Raw genomic sequence first — 22,755 nt, 5'->3', positions numbered from 1 at the left:
AACAGAAATCCTAGTTTTTACTTTTTATCAGTGCTGGGATGAACTTGCCCTTGACAGAGGTTGTCTTATGTGGGGGTTGAAAGTTGTTGTACCATCCTAGCTGAGAGCTAAAGTGTTGGAGAGGCCACATGCCAGTCACTTAGCCATGGTCGAAATGAAAGTGTTGGCTCAAAGCTTTGGTGGTCTGGGATAGACTGGCACATTAAACAGCTCACCATGCACTGTATGGGATGCCAACATGTCCAGAAGATACCAAGAGCAGCAACCTCTCCATCCCTGGGAATGGATTGCATTGCCCTGAAAGAGGCAAAGAGGATTTTGCCGTACCATTCATCAGCACATTTTTCTTAAAATTTGTTGTGTCTGCACAACTACATATCAAATAAATAAAGGCACACACTCGGAGAAGAGGCTAATGTGTATATTCAGTTTGCAGAGAGAACAACAAATGCGTATGCATACGTAAGTTATCAGTCAATAACTAGTGCTGAGGGGAGTCACTGTGCTAAAAGAAAAAAGATCTGTATATTACACTTCCACCCCTTTAGATTGATGTAACATAGAACTGTATATGTGACAAAACATTCAATTTCCCTTTAACAAGCCATATTCAAATAAACATGCTTTCATAATATCAGTCCATAACCAACTTCACTATGCTAAAGATTCTGTCTTTTGGGTGTTTCTTTCAGGGTAGCACCTTTGGATCTGTGGAGTGGCATTAGGTTTGGCAGGTGTATTGTCAAAAAACCTTCCCTGTCGCAGGTGTCACATTGCTGTTAGTGATATGATCATCGGACCACAATACACGTCAGAAGTGGATGCGACTTGTCCATCTTGTCGGATGCAGTCGACTCACGTGTGTTCTTCGGCTGAACATCCAGTATCTGGTCCACATGATGTCTCCATGTCTGATCTCCAGCATCCACTGAGTACATCAATGGTCCGGATCTTGGAGCCATCCTACCGGGTGTCTACTCGTCTTCTCGTTAATCATGCACTTGGACTTCCTGTCCAACCTCAAAATTCCTTGCTGATTTAATTGTCAACTGGCTGAACTGTTTCTTCTGCGCTCCTGGTTTCAGGAGGTCTATGCGAGATCTCAGACTCCTGTTCATGAACAGCATTGCAAGTGTTTGATTTGTCATCACGTGAACGGAGTTCCAATACACAAAAAGGAATTTGTCCACCTTGTGGTGTTGCGAAATGTTCTCCTTGTCTATCACTTTAATGCACTACTTGAAGGTTTGCATAAACACCTCAGCTAACCCATTCGTTGCAGGGTGGTGAGGAGCTGACTTGAAATGTCTGATGCCATTTTCCTTCATGACAATCAGAATTCTTCTGATGTGTATTGTAGTCCGTTGTCACTCACAATTTGTTCTGCTAAGCCATTTCTGGTGAAGATGGTCCTCAGAGCAGAAACAGTCTTTGCTGAGGTGATTGACTTCATTGGTATAACCTCCGGCCGCTTCGAATGAGCATACACAGCAATCAGAAACATGGAGTCCAGGAATAGCCCAGCAAAGACAATATGTACTCTTTGCCGTGCTGAACAGGGCCAAGCCCACGAGTGTAAGGGTACCTGTGGGTGGGGGTGCATTTTGAGCTTTGTGGCATCCCAAACAGCTTTTGGTCAAGTCTTCAATTTGTCTATTTATTTCTGGCCATCACACGTAGCTCCAGGTGAGACTCTTCATCTTGACTGTACCCAGGTGATGTTCATGCGGATTTTAAAACACACTGGTGTGCAGTTTAGAGGGAACAGCAACACAAGATCCACACTTCAGCATTCTTTGACATACAGACAGTTGGTTTCATCTCACTGAGAACTCCGGAAACCTAGGATTACCATGAGTTGGCCTACTTGCATAGAGATTGTCATTGACTTCTAACAATTTTGAGTCATTCCTTGTGTTTTAGAATTTGTTACTGGTGGCTGGAACACTTCCGCTGAGTCACAGAATGAAGGCTTTACTTCTTCAGTTGTCAACAGTGGAAGATGTGGCAAGCCATTGGTGTTGCTGTGTTGTTTGGTACCCTTGAACTCTATGTCATAAGAGTGGGCTCCTAGGAAAAGTGCCCTACATTACAACCGGATAGCAGACATCAATGGGATACCTTTCCTGGGATTGAAAATGGACACAAGAGGCTGGTAGTCTGTCACTAGGGTAAACTTCTGTCTGTAGAAGAAGTGGAGGAATTTCTTTATTCCTCATACCAGTAAGGGCCTCTCAAGTGTTCTGTGCGTAGCTCCGTTCTGCACTCATCAGTGATCTTGAAGCAAATGCACTCGGACTTTCAGATTCATCTTTCATAGTATGTGGAAAAAATGGTGCCAATGCCATAAGGAGATGCATCAGATACCAGTCTGATGGGCAGAGATGGGTCATAATGGGTGAGCAGTTCATCTGATGTTATTGGTCTCTTTGTTTCCCTGAATATTCTTGCACATCTTTCTGACCGTTCCCACTTTGCTCCAGTCTGTAACAATGCGTTCAATGGGTGCAGCACTGTGGCAAGATTTGGGAGGAACCTGTGGTTATAGTTTACAAGGCCCAAGTATGACCTGAGTTGTGACATATTTCCAGTTTGAGTGCCTGCAGCACTGCTTCAATCTTTTCTTGTGACTGATGTAAGCTATGCTTGTCAATGACATGTCCATAATATGAGATTTCATTCTTGAAAAACTCACATTTGTCTCTTTTAGAGCACAAACCATAATCACTCTGCCTTGTGAGCCTTTATGAAGGTTCTGGAGGTGCTCTTCATCATTCTTATTGGTCATGATGATGTCATCGAGGTAACATTATGATCCTGGGATATCCTGGAGTACTTGGTCCATTCCTCTTAGCCAGATTGCTGGAGCTGATGCATCGCCAAAGACGAGATGATTATACTGTACCGTCTCTAGTGAGTGTGGATTTTGAGGAACTTCCTGATTGACTCCTCAATCTCCATTTGTAAACAGGCTTGTGGCAAGTAAAAACTTCTCCCTACCTGCCAAAGATGCAAAAATGTCTTCTATTCATGGCATACACAGTATGCAGCACAGAGTTGATGCTCTCTTTGAAATCCTCACATACGCCTTCCCTTTTTTTGATCACTGGGACAATGGGCATGCCCCAGTTGCTCCATTCAGTCTTGGAGAGAATGCTTGATGCCTCCAAGCTCTGAAGTTCAGCATCCACTTTAGGACATAGGGCATAAAGCACTGGATGTACAATAAAATCTTGGTGTTACGGCTTCATTCAGTTCGATTCTGGCCTTCACACCTTTGAGTTTACCAATATCCTTCTCAAACACCTACTCATTAGTGTTAAGCAGCTGTGACTGCCTCTGGTTAGTTCTACAATTTGGGCTGCAGCTGCCTGTTGATGACACATTGAGAGCTTTGATTGTGTGCCTGTCTAGTTGGAGTTCTCTCAACCATTCACATTCGAAAAGTGCTGGACCTCCACTTTTTAAACACATAAAGTTCTTAACTGCTGTGTTTTGCCTCCGTACATCACATTCACTTTGTTTGCCTTTGGGAAACACTTTATCACCTGTGTAGGTCTTCAGCATCACTGAGAACTTTTCTAAAGGTAGCTTAGAAAACAGTCTGTTGTCGTCAGCCTCTGAAATTATGGACAATACTGACTCTGTATCCAGCTGTATTTTCAGTTTTACACCAGACTCATCTGTTGTGATCCATATGATTTCGTGATTTGCTTCAGTAATGCTACATTGTTCTAGGCATGACAGCTCACCTTTCTCAGACTCTGTGTTGTCCAATTCATTTTCACATTAAGACACTTTATACATTTGTTTGGTTTTGTGTTTGTGCCTTTTCTCTTTGTGGTACTTTTTATCCGACTTGCATACCCTCTGTATGTGCTCTTTTCTGTGATACTTTCTGCAGATTTTTTCTTTGAACCAACAGCCATTTGCATCATGGGAAGATTTACCACATGGATAATATTTTTGGCTTTTTGCACCATTTAGGGATATTTTGTGCATTTCACATTCTAAACCCTTTTTCTGTAGTTCTGTTGTGTCCTTTGCTGCAGTTCCCAATGATATTGTCTTGTGATTAGTCTAGGGTTAAATAGGTGGGTTGCTGAGCAGCCTACTACGCACTGTATCTCCAAATAGAAATAACAAAGCAGCACACACAAGTTCATAATCCACACTACACTGGCGATAAATATTTAAAAACCTCTCAGTCTTTTTGTGTTGTAAATGTTAGGAGAATGTGCAAGTGTTTGTGAATCCATGCTGTAATCTGCATTCGCAAATCGTAGAGATTCTGTGTTGCTACCTTCTAAACCTTCTCACTCAGTGTACACTTTCAACTTCCATGCCTTTTCTGTGTAATTTCTGTGTAATTACATATCAAATAAATAAAGGCACACACTCAGAGAAGTTAACGTGTATATTCACTTTGCAGAGAGAGCAACAAATCAATGCACATGAGTAAGTTATCAGTCAATAATAGTGTTAAGGGGAGCCATTGTGCTAAATGAAATAAATCCATACATTACAGTAATAATGGATGCAGCAACAAAGTGGCCATAAGTATTCCTAATGGCATCCACTACAGCCTCGTACACTGTTGACATGTTAAGAAGCTTCCTGTCAAGGACTAGTGTTCCAGAACATTTAGTCAGTGATAATGAACCACAGTTTGCGGCGGAACGGTTTCAGTCATTCTTGAAAATGACTGAAATAAGACATATTACCTGTGTACTGTACCATCCAGCAAGGTTTGTCCTGAGTCTAAAGAATGCACAGCAAGCAACATCAGCAGTACACATTACACTAACATTGAACAAGAAGCTTGCCAATTTCCTCTTTTCATATTGTAATGCAAAACACTCCCAAACAAACAACTCAATAGCTGCGCTGTATCTGGGTCATCCCTTGCATTCATGCTTGGATCTCCTCAAACCCTATCTCGAAAGTAGTATACAGGACAAACAAATTGAGAGCTTCTCAAACAAGGAGGTTCAATGTTTCATTCCTGGACAAGCAGCGCTGGCGAAGGACTACAGAGGTGATCAAAAAAGGGTATATGGAAAGATTATGGACCACTCTCTTACAAAGTGGAGATTGCATTTGATATCATCTGGAGACAACACGTCAATCAGTTGAATTGAGCAGTATCAATTGTTCAAGAAGAAAGGTATCAGAGCTGTCAGAACAACTTCTTGCAATCACACAATCAGCTCCTACAATCACCATGAGGGAGTCCCCTAAACCTGCAATTATTTCACAGCCACAAGTCTCACCTGCCAAGCAGAGTGACCTCCCTGGTTAGGAAAAAAGTTATCCTTCAAAATTAAGAATCCTCCACAGTAATGAAATCTTTAGGCCTGAATGGGACAATTTAAAATTTACGACGCTGTGGATGTCTACATTGTAGTTGTATTATATAGTATACTGTGTATAAACAGTATATACATACATAAGTTGAGATACATTCTATATTGAGTTAGATTTTATAGCTAAGCAGGAAGAAGTATTGTGTACTTAATTGAACAATATATTTGCAATCTTACTCAACTATTAAGTATTTTTTGTTTAAATAATTTATTACCAGTTATATGTAAAAGTAAAGGCGCTGCTGTGCTTTCTTCATAATTGCACTTAAGTGCTGGGCCCAGGACAGGTCCTCTGAAATGTTAACACGGAGAAACTTAAAGTTGATGTCCCTCTCTAACTGAGCCCCTAATGAGGACTGTCTCATAAACATACTGAGGTCCTTGAAGCCATGACTCGAGAGCACAAAGAATCCTTGCATAAGCACCATACTACTTCACAGAACACCAATGAACCCTTCAGTTAGCCACATCCAACCTCAGCCGTGGTTCCCACACACAGTTTTAAACCCATTAGCATAGAAGGCAAATGTTGCTGGCTAGCACAGTGATATTTGCTGTTTCAATTGTCCTTGATATGGTGATAGTGATGGACATTCCTAACATATTGCTGTCTTTTTGAGAGAGTTACTTCCAGATATTCTGGTAGGTGATTTTAAAGATGGAAGAGGAAGAATATTACACCTGCAAATCAGGATCATTGAATTACAGGAAGCATGAAGTTGACAGTATTCCCATGTCAGAATCAGAGTCATTATCACTGATGTATATGGCATGAAATTTACTATTTTGCAGCAGCAGAAGTGCAAAGACATAAATTTACTATAAATTGCAAAAATATTCGTGGTGGAATCTTTAGTTTGAGGTGCTGTTGTATTAGCCCTGCAAACATGCCACAATATATTTACAAATAACAAACTGCACCAACATTCTGAAGTGCCTGATGGGGCATTAATCTAGCCTGGATGGTGTACAGCCTGTTTACATACGTGGGGGTTTGTGCATTCAACCAAGTGTATAGAAAACCATCAGGACAGATATCAGCTCTCACTGAAAAAAAACAGTAGAATCACTGCATTTAGGTAGATGACTCCATTGAATTTCATCCAATAGTCACTCACAAAAACAGGTGAAAAAGTTGCAAATAATGTTTATATCAGAAGCATAAACACAAGAGATCACGCAGATGCCGGACATGCAGATGAATGTACATGAAGTGCTGGAGGAACTCAGCAGATCAGGCACCATCTATGGAAATGTATAAGCTGTTATTTCAGGCCAAGACCCTTCTTTAGTCCTGATGAAGCATTGTGGCCTAAAACCTCAGCTGTTTATTCATCTGTTATATCAGACAGAATACTCTGGTTCCAAGGAACTTTGAACAAATTTAAAATTTACATCTGTGATCTGTCTGAAAGTCAATTTGTTGGTTCGAATGTATATATTTTTAGCATTTAATCAAGGGATTACATCATCATTCACTAAATCAACTTATGTTTCTTGGAGATGCCAATGTTGGAGATCAGCTTTCATCACAGAGAACAACATAATGTCCTATATTATTTAAGGATGAAGTGGTGTGTGGGACTACTGGATACTCAAACCAATATCTGAAAGGATGATCGTATGCCAAATTATTATTTTTATCCATTCTTGTTAAACACATATTTTAAACTGGTCACAAACTAAATATGGTCATTTTAAGAATTTCATACAGATTTTGTTGAGCCTGGTAGTAATAGATTATAAAGTATCCCAGGTGGTAACACATTCTATGGGAAACTTGGCTTACTTTATGCCTAGGAATTCAAATATGGTGAAGTGAGCTGAATGACCAACATAACATCATAAATGCTTTACACTTGTCCTTCAATCTTTATTCCATTGATTGATTGGACACCAAGGATGATTTTCTTAACAATTTAGAGTGCAAAACAAAGAGAGTAGGCAGAACTTCCATGGAACATTCTGTTCAATTTTCAGAACTACATTTTAGAAATAGCCTCTGTGTGCCAATACTAGAGCGAGGGGTTTCAGTCTCAGGATATGTCGGAGAAGCTAAACTTGGCTGCCTTAGAGTAGAACATGTTGATGATTAATTTGGTTATAGGTGTTCAAGGTCATAAAGGATCTAATCAAAAACAAATTGTTTTATGACTCTTCACAGTGCATACAGAGCACAGGTCAAAGATGAACTGTGAGAGAATCACAGGAAGACTATTTCCCTCCCCCCACCCACCCACCCCTGCACAGATCATGCATTTGGAAGATTGATGGAATGAGCAAAGGCTCTGAAAAACTAATTAGATAAAGCTTTTGTAGAGCAATCAAAGAACTGGTTATTGAGGCTAAGTAGATTGCATATACAGGAAACTGATGTTTTTTTTTAAGAGGGTGGGCTGTCTTCTTCTGTGACTTATCACTTCCTGAAGAGTTTTCAAGAAAGTGCATAGAATAAATATTTCAAACTCACTAACCTTTATCAACTGCACTGTTACATTTTGTAACTCTAAAACATTAAACTAATTAAAAGGAAAAGATGGAGAGTCTGAAATGCAAGTGCTAGTTTGTAGATTTTAAGAGAGGAATGCACATATCACATGGTAGCTTGATGGCTACCATTATGGGTTATATTATAAATATGTGAATTGCATATTCACATATTTATAATATAACCCACAATGAATTACTTAAATAAACAAGAATGCTTAATCGTCATATAGATAGTACAATTATGCAAATATAACTGAAATATTGAAAACACAATACTCCTCCCTGCTGAGCTAAAAACTCCAACTCAATAGAGAATGCAGCTCAACCATATACCCCATATATACTATACAATACAACTATCATATACAGACATCCACAGCATAATAAATTATAAATTGTCCATTCAGGCCCAAAGATTTAATTGCTGTACAGGATTTATTACTCTTGTGGGACAATGTCTCCCCTGACAAGGGGGAATCACTCCGCCAGGCAGGCGACCTTTGTGGCCATGAAAACAATTTCACATTCTGGGGCTTCCCCTCATGGTGGCTGCAGGAGCTTGTCCTGAGATGGCAGGAAATGGCTTCAATGGCTCTGGACACCTCTTCTTCTTCTTCTTCCTTTTTCTTCTTCTCGTTTATGCACCTTGATCTTGGGAAGGTGCATTTAGCTCACTGGAGTATTCTCTTATTAATCCTTCTATTGCTCCCTATATGATCTGATCTGTCCTATTGGTTTCCTCATCCACATCAGCTGATTAATCTTCTGTGTTTGCATCTCCATTTACTCCTTTCCTTTTGGCCTTCTATTCATCCAGCTGGGCTTTGGTCTTTGCATCCACTATTACAAGCAGATTTTTGTTTCGCACTTGAAGTCCATGCAATAATATTATTGCATGCAGAGTAGATTCTGGTTCTTTATAGTCACAAAATTTGAATGCTTGCAACTTCACTAAAGCTCTTTGAACTCTCTTCCAGCTTAAAACCAAGTTACATTTTGCAAGTAATGCCTGATATAGGAACTATCTCAGATATGTTGCCTCCTAAAACTATTGTAGAGCTTCCTTAATTTGCTTTCATTTGGCTTCACCACGGAGGCTGTGGCATGCAAATTGTGGATGGATCGCCAGTCAAATTGTAGTCATCCCCACAATGCTGGCCCTCCTGTTTTCACCACATGAAAGGCCAGTGGTTGCTGTATTACACTGATACAAACGTCATTTCCACAAAAATTATCTTTTTACCATTATAAGTTCTTGGTTGGATATCTGCAGGCTTCAGTTCAGTATCTTTGAAATGCCTTTCCAACTCATTTTGTAGAATGACTGAAACAGCCAAGCTAGTGGAAAATTCCATTTTAATTAATTTGCCATTCACTTTTGGCATAAGCCATATTACATAACTATTATTAATTTTCACATCTCGAAGCTACCCAGTCCTGTGTCACTCTCAACATTATCAGATTTGTCATCAACTGCATTCAGAGTAGTGCTCTTCTCGAAAGTTTTGAAAGCTTGTCCTGATTTTTTAAAAAATCTTTTTTGCTTCCCCATGCATTCTATTTCTTTTGTCTGCCTGACATGCTCTTTGTGTGTGTCCTATTATCTTTCATTTTCTGCAAGTTTTGCTATTAAACCTGCATTGGGCTGGTGTATGAGAGCCCCTGCCACAATGGTGACACAATTTTTTCAGCAAGGGCAGTTTCTGTTTAGACATTGCAATTTCATTTCTGCTCACTTTCATTCCCGGCTGCAACTCAGTCTGCTGTTCCAACTGCCCTTTTAAATGTAAGTTGTGCTTCAGTTGGAAGCAGTTATTGAATGCTTTCATGTAAGATCCTACAAACTAAACAATCTTTCAATGCACTATTAACACCATTACCAAATTGACAATGCTCAGACAACTTATTCAATGTAGCCACATACACTGAAATGGATTCTCCTTCCTTTTAATTCTGTTTATGAAACCTAAAGCATTCTGCAATAAAAAATGATTTCTGTTTTAAATGTTGCTGCATTACGTACACAATATCCAGAAAGCTCATTTCTGATGGTTTGGAGTATTCAACCTTCCAAGCAAACTGTATGCCTTTAAACTCAATCAGCAAAAGTGGCACCCGCTTCTCATTGGCTGTTCCATTTGCTTCAAGTACAGTTCAATTCACTCAGTATACATAATCCAACAGTTATCTGTTGTGCAATCAAACACATCAAATTTTCCATTGTAGCCAGCCACTTTACTTCTTTTAAAATTTATTATCACCTGCTACTCACTGTCTATGAACTCACCAGTTTGTCTGTTTTCTGCCCTTTCTTTGACTCGACCATGTCTTCCCTTCTGTTGGACATGTGCAGCACTGTTCTTTTAAATTCAAACATCACAGCTCTTTTTTTAACTTGACCATCTCACTATGCTTCAATGGGCAAGTAGTGGTTTTAGGTTCATTTAATCCCATCCTTGTTGCCACTGTTGTGTCTTGTAACTACAAAACACTAAACCAATTAAAAGGAAAAGATGGAGATTCCAAAATGCAAGTGTTAGTTTGTGTATTTTATTTTAAGCAAGGCATGCACATATCACATGGTAGCAATTCACATATTTATACATATAACCCTTAATGAATTTAAATAGGTTATACATATAACCTATATAAAATTACGCAAATATTAAATACCCAGCATATATAATTCCGAAAGCAAGCTGTAGTAGAGAGATCTTAGCTTGCTTTTTGGTCATTTCTGTTAGGTTTCATTTTGATGGAGTTATCCTTTTGCCTCTTTTTCCAGTTCTAACTCTATTCTGCATGAAAGCATTGAATGCAGCAAGGAGTTGGATTGGACCCACGTATTCATCAAAGTTATAACCTGAACACTCAGATCCAAGAACATTTGATAAAACTGGAATTTGATATACTAACTTTTAATCAATGGAATTCGCAGTTATGTTTGAGGCTATTTATTAAGCATTCATTGCTCTGAGTTCTCAGCTTCTCTGGCACTCAGTCAGCTTGTTAGAAGCTGCTTGGTAGTTTAATCAGATTTTCAAGTTTCCCATGTGTGAACCTAGAAGGGAGGTAAATGGAACTAGGCAGAAAATCAGACCAGCACTGACTAGATGCGCTGAAGGGTGTTTATATGCTGTAGTACTCTGAGACTGATATAATCTTCTAGATAGAGGGAAGGTGAGGTGGAGAGAAACAGCAATTGTGGATCCATTGCAAAACCCAAAAGAGAGGCAGAGGGAGTTGCCAGGATTGACATACTAGTTTAGTTGAGACTGTTAATGAGCCAGCAAAGAGTATTTCAGAAAATACCAGGGGCTTTTTCAAGAAAGATACTAGCCTAGGCATCTGTAAATTACAAAGCAGAGAAATGACAGCAAAAGATTAAGGATTCCAAACAAGCCAATGGACTAGGATAACTCAATAATTCACTTCTTTCTGACAATATTTACAACTGAAGCAGCATTTCTTCTTCAAAGGCAAAGGTTACAAATTTTACACAAGAAAAATACTAGCCTAAGTTCAAAGTCCTCAGCTCTTAAAAAGTGTGCATTTGATCAGAAATAACAGCTATAGCAAATTCAACAGATTCATTTCTATAAAGTGGCATAAAACACAGTTACATCAAAGTCACGAACAAGTTTATCAATATATACATAAATTTAGATGTCATGAAAACTTACTTGCAGTATTATCACAAGCACAGAGCTTCATATAGGCAGCATTTTCAAGAAATACATCAAATGATCATAATTATACACGACTTTTACACACAGAACAAATCAAAGTCTATTTTATTGCAATGTGATCAGAGCAGTCATAATGTTAAGAAACTGTAATGATGATTAGACTTTTGCTAGTTGGTTCAAGAATTGATTGGCAGCTGCTCTTAAACCTAGAGTTGTGGTTCTTCAATCCTTTGTACTTGTTGGTAGCTGTGAAAAGGAGACATGAAAGGTGGGAATCGTGGGTGATGTATGTTGCCTTCTCGAAGCAGCACCTCGTACATATTAGAGATGTTCTATTGGGGACAGACATGCCTGTGACACGTAGAGCTGATTCCGCTATTCTCTGTAGTTTCTTACATTACTGAGCATCAAAACTGCCAGACCATGATGTAACCAGTCTGAATACTTTCAACAGTACATCTATCGAAGATTGTTAGAGTGTTCAGTGACAAACAAAAACTCCTTAACTTCCTAAGAAAGTAAACAATATATATTTTCCTTATTATTGCATCTATGTTCTGGGCCCAGGGCAAGTCATCCGAGATATTAATATCCAGGACTTTGAAGCTGCTGACTCTCTCTAGCACCAGTTCCTTGACGTAGACTGGCACATGTTTGCCCCCCTTCCCTTTCCTGAAGGCAACAATCAGTTCTTTAGTTTCGTAAGTTGACTCTTCACCAGCTGTAATTTATCCAACATCAGAGGTGACAAGGGCATATCCCCATACAGCATTGGGGATATGCTTAAATACATAGTCATGTGCATATACAGAGTAGATTATATGTCTAAAACAGGAGGCTAAGCACACAGCCCTGAGAAGGAACTTGTGTTGATCAGTGAGGAGGAGTTGCTGTTACCAATCCTCATCTGACTGAGGTCTGCCAATGAGACATTTGAGTATCCAGTTTCGGGGGGCGGGGGGGGGGGTGGTGGTGGAGGTACAGGAATTTATATTTTACTGTAAATTGATCTTCACATTTTAATAATAAGCACTTTAACTACTAAATGTATTATATTGTTAATCATGAAATTCAGCTTACAATCAGCACTGAGGCATCTTCATTATTAGATCTTAAAGTCTTTCTTTATAGCCCATTTAAATTCATTGGCTGTTAAGCAGTACCCTGAATCCACTGTCAGTAGCTAAGCTGAAAGAAAAAAAATTGCATTGCCATAGCTGATGTTATTTAAGATTGTGTACCTAAGGTTGCAAATTCAAGGGTTTCTTAGTTTAACACATCATTCCAGTAATCTAACCATCTTTTGAAATGGTTATATGAAAATTGAGTCATGATATTTCTGGACTAGCCTATCCTGTCATTTGCAAATATACACTGGATATGTGTGGGATATTTGTTTGTCCAATAGTCAACTCCACGTAAATAATGCAGAACAAGCATAGTCTCTGACTTGAACCAATTTCAAGACATCATGAGAGACCCATAGGATATTCTGGTGATGGATTATTGATCCTGCAACATTACATTTGTTTCCCTTTCCATAGATACTGCTGGATCTGCAGAGGATTTCCAGGACTTCGTGTTTTCATTCTAAAATACAAATTTAATTGTGTTTTGTCTTACAAATATGGATCCTAAATTTCAGATTCACCATTCTTAAAGTGAGATGGTGTTGCATTTGCTGACCGTAAAGTACCCCTATCGGATATAAATAGCCAAGAGTACTCTCACTAAAAGGAGGTTATACTGTAACTACACAATCTTCAAAGCCAAATTCACTTCCCTGTTTACTTGCCATGGTGAGTTCAGCAGCCAATACCCACCGGTCAAGTGGTAGGTCTCCCTACCCTCAACCAAGGAGAAGATACTTCCAGTTAACAATGTCATTTATAACAGTTCATTCATTTTCAGTTATCCATATTTAAATCCAAACAACGTTGTTAAAACACATTTAAAACTCAGAGGATTTCTATCTTAAACATTTCCATATCACAAACTATTTCTAAAACACAAAGCATTTCTCAAATACAAAGGATAAAAGATTTCCAAAACACAGGTACAATTTCTATAAACTAAAAAGACATGTGAACTAAAAAGACAGTGATGTAGACAAATGAATTATCTGTTACAGAAACCAAAACCAGCAGAATGGATTCTAGTTCACCCTGTGCTTCTTTCATACTAGCTGATGATCCTTACTCCATTACTGTCACAAGGGGACAGGAGGCTGGACCCAAGTGCAGGACGCAGGATAGGAATAACTAAAGGATAGAACCGGATGGGGAGACCAGGGCGTGCAAAAGAGACGGGGCGTGCTAGGCAATCCTGGAGTTCAGAGAGAGTTCGTGGCTAGGCTGGGTCCCGGAGTCTGTGGTAAGGCAGGAGAGCCCCCTGGGCGGCCACATAACTCCTGGGCAGGGCCGCCTCCCAGGCAGGAACACGGAGGCCTGGGCAAGACGTGGAGAACCTGGGCAGGTGCGGGCACAACCCATCAGAGGTGAGGGATAGGAAGGGGACAGAGTCCCCCCGCCGGGCAACAGCAGTCCGGCCTGCTACCCGACGGAGGCAAGGGATCGGGAGGGAACTTGGTCCAGGGTGACTCCAAGGCTGACGCACAGAACTTGGGGATGAAACCGTGGGCCCTCCAAGCTGTGACGACTGGAACAAACAGAGCCGATCGGACGAAACACCTCGGAACATGACAAACCAGCTCATACAAGACAACCAGCAAACAGGACAAAACAGGTTCAGAGCAGGATGACCCCCCCAACTCAGCTCGGTCCCAGAGTCCCTTATATCCACCTGCCAGCTGATAGGCAATAGGTGCACCTTCTTAAGGGTGACAAGAGGGACGGCTGCAAGACCCGGAGTCCGCTGACCAGATCAAGACCCGGAATGCGGGCTCCAGACCGGACCATAACAATTACTAATAAGCCAGAACTGCTTTCTACATTTATACTGTATCTTTGCCACATAAGTGACTTCACATGTATATGATATTTCCTCAGATACACCTTTTTAAAACAAATAGTCTAAAATTTTTATAGAGGCGTAGCCTTCATCTACCTTCATTTAATGTTGTAATGCTAACTTCCTGGAGTACATAAAACTCCCAACTTTTAATACATCAGTTATTTGATAAGCTAAACAATTGTATCCAGCTGGTCTGCAAACTTCCTTAAACTAAAACAACTTAGCCAGCCTGTCTTCGCAGAAAGTAGAGACGCTGCTGGGCTTTCTTTGCTATGGAGCTGGTGTTGTGGGACCAGGTGAGATTCTCCATCAGGTGAACACTAAGAAATTTGGTGCTCTTTACGATCTCTACCGAGGAGCCGTCGATGTTCAGTGGGGAGTGGTCGCTCTGTGCCCTCCTGAAGTCAACAACCATCTCTTTTGTTTTGTTCACATTCAGAGACAGGTTGTTGGCTCTGCACCAGGCCGTTAGCTGCTGTACCTCCTCTCCGTAAGCTGACACGTCGTTCTTGCTGATGAAACCCACCACAGTCGTGTCATCGGCGAACTTGATGTGGTTCGAGCTGTGTGTTGCAGCACAGTCGTGGGTCAGCAGAGTGAACAGCAGTGGACTGAGCACGCAGCCCTGGGGGGGGGGCCCCCATGCTCAGTGTGATGGTGTTAGAGGTGCTGCTCCCGATCCGGACTGACTGAGGTCTCCCAGTCAGGAAGTCTATGATCCAGTTGCATAGGGAGACAGAATCAACAGAAAGGCTTGTTACTGGGATGGCAAAAGAGGTTATGCAAATGGAGCCTACACACACTTGATCGTAGTGGAATGAGAAGCGATTTTGATGAAATATTTGAAATTCTTAAGGGCTAGATGCAGAGTTGATCCATCACCAGGTTGGAGCCTCATATATCAGGGTTTGCAGTGCCTGAGCAAGTGTTTGGCCTTTCAAGATAGTCAAGAAGAAATTTCTTCGTCTTTAGGTGGTGACTTGTCAAAGTCTCTGACCAGGAGAATTGTGAAAACTCATTTGCTGAGTTCAGTATATTCAAGATACAGTTTTACTATATTAAAGAAAACAAGGAAAAACAAGGTTAATGCAGAAATGTGGAACCAGGATAACAAAGCTGCTGGGATCTTGTTGAAAAGAAGGCTCCTATTCTTGCTCCTCTGAGGAATTTAAGCAAAAGGTTTTATTTCAGAAGGAAAATGAATTTCACAGAAAGGATGTTTTCATGGGGAACTGGTCATTATTTAAAATTGAAAAAATACTGCTAAACTGGATAGTCTAGTAATTCAGAACTGTTTATACAATCTTGATGTACAAACCCCATTTCCAGAAAAGTTGAGATATTTTCCAAAATGCAATAAAAACAAAAATCTGTGATACGTTAATTCACGTGAACCTTTATTTAACTGACAAAAGTACAAAGAAAAGATTTTCACTAGTTTTACTGACCAACTTAATTGCATTTTGTAAATATACACAAATTTAGAATTTGATGACTGCAACACACTCAACAAAAGTTGGGACAGAGGCATGTTTACCATTGTGTTACATCACCTTTCCTTTTAGTAACACTTTTTAACCTTTTTGGAACTGAGGATACTAATTGTAGTAGATTTGCAATTGGAAATTTTGTCCATTCTTGCTTGATATAAGACTTCAGAAGCTCAACAGTCCGTGGTCTCCGTTGTCTGATTCTCCTCTTCATGATGCGCCATACATTTTCAATAGGAGATAGATCTGGACTGGCAGCAGGCCAGTCAAGCACACGCACTCTGTGTCTACAAAGCCATGCTGTTGTAGCCCGTGCAGAATGTGGTCCGGCATTGTCCTGCTGAAATAAGCATGGATGTCCCGGGAAGAGACGTCGCCTTGATGGCAACATATGTCTCTCTAAAATCCTAATATATGCCTCAGAGTCAAAGGTACCTTCACATACATGCAACTCACCCATGCCGTGGGCACTGATGCACCCCCATACCATCACAGATGCTGGCTTTTGCACCTTTCACTGATAACAATCAGGATGGTCGTTTTCATCTTTGGCACGGAGAACTCGACGCCCGTTTTTTCCCAAAAACTAGCTGAAATATGGACTTGTCTGACCACAGCACACGGTTCCACAGTCTTTCAGTCCATCTGAGATGAGCTTGGGCCCAGAGAACTCGCCGGCGTTTCTGCATAGAGTTGATGTATGGCTTCCTCCTCGCGTAATAGTTTCAAAGTTGCATTTCTGGATGCAGCAACGGACTGTTAAGTGACAATGGTTTTCTGACATACTCTCGAGCCCAGGTGGCTATAATTGTCATATTCCATTTGAAAAAATTACATATAATCTAAGAAATGAATATGATATATTTTTGAAAATTTGGCTCCCATACTTACAAAAGATAGGATTAAATACACAGGTCCTTTGAAGATAAAATCATAGTAATTGGGGAAAGTAAAAATAAATATTAAAATTATTTTGAACTCCATGGAGCATGTGGGGGTCCTCCGATATCCAGGCAATCTTTTTCTTTTTTCTTTCTTTTTTTTCCCTTTCTTTAGATAAGGGTTAAGGGGGGGGAGGGGGAGGGTCAACATTATTTTTCTTACTATTTTATTATCACATTTATTCCTTGTAATTTCTAAAATTTAATAAATAAATAAATAAAAAGTGGTTGCCGACCTTGCCCTTTACGCACTGAGATGTCTCTGAATTCTCTGAATCTTTTCACAATATTATGTACTGTAGATGTTGAAAGACCTAAATTCTCTGCAATCTTGCACTGGGAAATGTTCCTTTTGAACTAACAATTCTCTCACGAATTTTGGCACAAAGGGGTGAGCCACGACCCATCCTTGCTTGCAAAGACTGGGCCTTTGATGGACGCTACTTTTATACCCAGTCATGATACCTCACCTGCTACCAATTAGCCTGCTTAATGTGGAGTCTTCCAAACCGGTGTTACTTGAATATTCTGTGCACTTTTCAATCTTATTTTAACTCTGTCCCAACTTTTGTTGAGTGTGTTGCAGCCATCAAATTCTAAATTTGTGTATATTTACAACATACAATTAAGTTGGTCAGTAAAACTATTGAAAATCTTTTCTTTGTACTTTTGTCAGTTAAATAAAGGTTCACGTGAATTAACACATCACAGATTTTTGTTTTTATTGCATTTTGGAAAATAACCCAACTTTTCAGGAAATGGGGTTTGTATATGCACCTCACTCAACGCCTTTGATTCACTTCACAAAAACAGACACATGAAAAGACTGATTTTGCTTAAAACCTTCTGGGATACCTGAAGGCCATGGAAGGGAAATGAAAATGCACGAGAAATTCTCAACCAGCGTCTTCAACAATTCAGAATAATGCACTTGTTAAAATTCCATTTCTCAAACATTTGCACATTCTCTAAGCTGTGATGCTAGGTTTTCTTCAGTCTTTCTGGTAAAGTAGTCCAGCCTGGAATTCATACAGAACCTGGAAGGACCCCTTAAGCAACTGGTGGGTGGAACACTCATTCTTTTGGTCGAGGGGCCGCCACTGAAAATAATGCCAAAGAGATGCCAACCTCAATGAGATTTACTGTCTCCAAAACCTTCCACTTCTGCAGACTGTACAAAAAGATACAAGCCAGACAGGATTTGGGTCAGAGGAAAACGGTAAGCTGATACCTTTTGTGGGTAGCTGTGACCAGTGAATGGTTGCTGGGTGAAGTGGATGGAGAATGCCAGGCAGTAAGTCATAGCAACGGAGGGCAGTTGGAGGGTGTGTTAAATTGGAAAGTTGTGGTGGCAAAAGATTGGAGGCTAGGAGCTTTGAGGGTGAGCCACCAAGATGGATAAATGTTTTATTTGAGGTTCTAGAAGAGATTCCTCAGGTCTTCCCTGCATGTTCGGTTCAGCTAAATAAAGATGTGTTACATCTACAGCTGTGAAATTCATGTTGGTTTTTATCCACATAAACTTTGAAGTGAAATCAAACTAGAATAGGATGATATAGGGAAAATTACTCAAAATTTAAGCACAAGTAGTGAGGAAAAATTGGTGCAGAGGTGAAGTTGAAATGGTACACAAGTATGAACTAGATGTTTTGAAAGCCATTAATAACCATTGGCAGAAGCAGAGTTAGACCACTTGGCATAACAAGCTCTTATCTTGTGAAGCAACCTTATGTGTGCCACTTATCAAAGGCCTTCTGAAAATCCACTGATTCTCCTTTGTCTATCCTGCTTGTTACTTCTTCAAAGAATTTCAACAAGATTTTTGGGCAAGATTTTCTCTTAAGAAAACCATGCTGACTTTGGCCTAACCATGCCTGAAGGATAAGTTCAGGCAAAAACATGACTGAAGATGACAATTTGCCAAGAGTAAGCCTTAGAGGCTGGAGCCAGCACACAATAATACTGGCCTAAAGCCCACTGTCAGATGAAAATAATTATATGTTTTAATGACAATATCCAAAAGATACTTAATATTGGTGTAATGTCAGCAATACTTCATAACATAAATGGCAGAAGTTAACCTTGCCAAGTCCATGCTTTATCCTTGGAACTGGAATGTCATCATCTGTTTGAAACTGAATGTTATATTTTTGTAATTCTGAAAATGATACTTCTATTCAAAAACTTGAACTGTCTTTGACTACGTAGGATACAATCTTGAGCTAACATCTTTTCCTTACTCTGTTGGAGTCTGATGAGGTCTTTGACAACTCTTCATGCTGAAATGAAAGGATGCACAGCTGGCATCAGCTATATTAAGCAAGGAGAGCTTATTTTTTAAACTTGTCAAATCTAATAACTAATCTGTTACACAAAGTCTAAGTTATCGGCAGTAAATTCCAGAATGTTGAAAACATGTTACAATAACACAAAACGAGCATTACTGATTTAAGTTTAAGTTCCGGTGATAGACAAATAACATTTATTATTTATTATATTAAATTAAGCTTGTGAAAGTCATGCAAAACGCCTCCTAAACCTTGCAACTACATTTTCCAACTTGCCAAGGGATGGGTGGGGGTTCCCTCCATTCTAGAGCTTGAAAGTATTGTAGACAGCAGTTCCTTTTCTTACAGGTACCTAACACTCATGGAAATGGCCTCCTGAGTTCCTCACCTTTCAGATCAGAGGCAGATACAGGATAAAAAGGCACAATGATCTATGGACTTTTATTTAAGTCAATGGTAAAGGCCAGCTCTTCTAATGCTCTGCAATACTTACACAGTTGCATAATTTTGGGTGTTCCAGTACATTCCCAATGCCTGAAATATTCCTGAATTTCTCAAACAGGATTTTAAATGGTGCGAACATCAAATTCCATATTCCACCCATGCAGTTTGAACCTAATGGCATGGATGTCAGATACTGAAACTTCTGGTAACTGTGCTCTTCTAGCCCTTTATCCTCTCCCACTGATCCACCTGGCCTTCAACTTTTCCCCTTACCCTCACCTTAATCATCTGCCTTGACCCACAAAATCTTACCACTTGTTCCCCTCCCGACCTTTACTCCATGCTCAATATTCCTCTCCCATCAGATTCCATCTTCAGCCCTTCGTCCGTTTCACCCAGCACCTAAAATCAATTTCAGTCTTCCAAAGTTCACCTTCCTATTTGCCTTTCATCCCACCTCACCTTTCCTCCTACCTGCCAACTCTTGCTCCACCCCTTCCCTCCACCGTTGTATACTGACCAGTACAGATGAAGGGTCTTGACTTGAACTGTTGGTTGTCACATTCCTCTCCACAGATACTGCTTGGCAAGATGGCACCAGGGACCAACAGCAACATGTTTCAGACAGCTCACACAACTACTAGATACACTTCATCTTCTAGATATGCTTCTTTTGAACTGTAATCACTGCAGTCTGTAGCCTTTTAGTTCCTTTTTAAAGATGTATTTTTGAGCCAACGGAACTATTTGGTGAGCTTGCAGTCTCCTGGGGGATTCTGTGAACTAGCCTATTGAGAGTGCAGGTACAGCTGTGCTGACCATCACTGGGGATAGGCGCTACATCGACGCCCGACAAACTCATCATTGGCTCCACTATGCATTTCGATTAAAGTGTCGAGCAAGATTAAAATTGGCAAGGATAAGAGCCAAAAGTGAACTGGAGTTCAGCGCTGTCTGGCTGTATTTACCATTCCCTACCCCTCTTCTTGCTACTACCATCAGGTGGGAAGTACAGAGTCTTGGGTCCCATGTCACCAGGTTCAGGACCAGTTGTTGTCCTGCAGCCACTGGGATCCTGGGCTGGCTTCACTTGCCTCAGAGCTGAATCAGCTTGTGGCTAAGGATCTGCGGTTAATGTTCTGTGTGTTACACGTTTATTGCTGTTTGTACTATTTGTTCTTTTTCTTCTACACATTGGGTGTTTGACAGTCTTTATAGTTTAAAATGGAAGCACAGGGCTGTGGATGCAGTTGTGTGGACTTTTAAAAAGGGGTTCTACTGTATTTCTATGTTTTGTGGGTGCTCAAGGCTGTATATGGTATATATACATCGATAATAAATGTGCTTTGAACTTTGACTTTAAGTTCCCGCAGCACAACGTTGCTCCCAATTCCAGCAGCTGTAGTCTTGTTTCCATTTTAAACTATAAAGCTTTACACATTGCTTGATTAATGAAATACTCAGTGTTTCATTATCCCTCCCAAAAACCTAGCTCACCATTTACAGGAAACCCTCTGTGTTTGAGCAGAGTTTGGATTCCCCTTAATCCACTAACCCTCAAAATGAATCAGCTTGGCACGTGCAGGATGCTAGTTAGGAGACCATTGGGATTAAATCCTCCAAGTGATCGAAGGTGATACATGCTGGTTCAGATGCTGCAGCATACCCAGAGGTGAATAACTCCAGCTGTTACAACATGTTTATTAAGCTATTCAAGACAAGATTATAAAGTGAATGCTGTAATATGGTTTGTTCTTCATACACAACATAGTTAGACAACACAACACAGAATAGAACGTAGAACAGTACAGCACAGCATAGGAACAGCCACTTTGGCCCACAACGTTATGCCAAAATATTTAAAGTAGTTATTAAATGTACACTAAACTAATCCCTTCTGCCTACATGATATCCATATTGAAGTTCAAAGTAAATTTATTATCAAAGTACATATATGTCATGATAAATAACCCTGAGTTTCATTTTCTTGCAAGCTTTCTTACTAAATCCATAGAATGTTAACCATAAAGAATCAATGAAAGACGGCACCAACTTGGGTGTTCGACTAGTGTGCAAGAGACAACAAACTGTGCAAACACAAAAAGAAATTATAATAATAATAAATAAGGAATAAGCGAGAAGCTGAGGTGAAGAGATCTTGAAAGTGAGCCCATTGGCTCTGGGATTATTTCAATGATGGGGCAAGTGAAGTTATCCCCTTTGGTTCAAGAACCGGATGGTTGAGAGGTAGTAACTGTTCCTGAACATGGCGATGTGAGTCTTGAGGCTCGTGTACCTTCCATCTGATGGCAGAAGAGAAAAGTGAGCATGTCCTGGATGGTGGGGGCCCCGATGATGGATGCTGCTTCCATGTAGATATGCTCAGTGGTGAGGAGGGCTTTACCTGTGATGGACTGGGCCGTAGCCGTTACATCTTATAGGATTTTACTCTCTTCCACCTTTTGCCTTTTCCGAATCAGTAATTTGGTCCATACAGAAAATCGAGAAGACTTTTGACTTAATCGCTGAATCTGCCATGCTGGGAGACAGCTAAGTCTCACTTAGACATAGAATACAACGGTTCCTCATTTCCCTACGATTCATCAATTTTGCCCTCTGGTCCTGAATTTTGTTCTCCAGCGACTGCACATTTGCTAACAAGATCCTAAGTGGAGGGCCCTCATCCCTTTGCGTTTCAGCCTGGTTTGGATTCTACCCCGCCACCCCGGCCTCGCTTCCAGTCATGGCAATGAACCTTCGTCTGCTTAAAGGTGCCGTACCTACCTGGTCTGCCGAGACTTTCAGGTGATCTTGAAATCTGTAGATCATTAAGTTGATTTAAAAGTACATTGCTTAGAGGGAAATTCTCCCATTTCCTGCACATTCAGATGCCTCTCTAAGATTCTTCCAAACATATCTGTTGTATTTGCCTCCATCACCACCCCGACAGAATAATCTAGGCACCTATCACTCTCCTGCACATTTCCTTATCGCCTCTCACCTTAAAATAACAAATCTTACCAGTTAAGAACCAACTTGTGATGCTTAAAATTGCTATCAAACTCAGTTAGCTA

This window comes from Hemitrygon akajei, chromosome 17 (genome assembly GCF_048418815.1).
Source record: "Hemitrygon akajei chromosome 17, sHemAka1.3, whole genome shotgun sequence".
NCBI lineage: Eukaryota > Metazoa > Chordata > Chondrichthyes > Myliobatiformes > Dasyatidae > Hemitrygon > Hemitrygon akajei.
The sequence above is the reverse complement of the archived record's forward strand: the minus strand, read 5'-3'. Positions refer to the sequence as shown.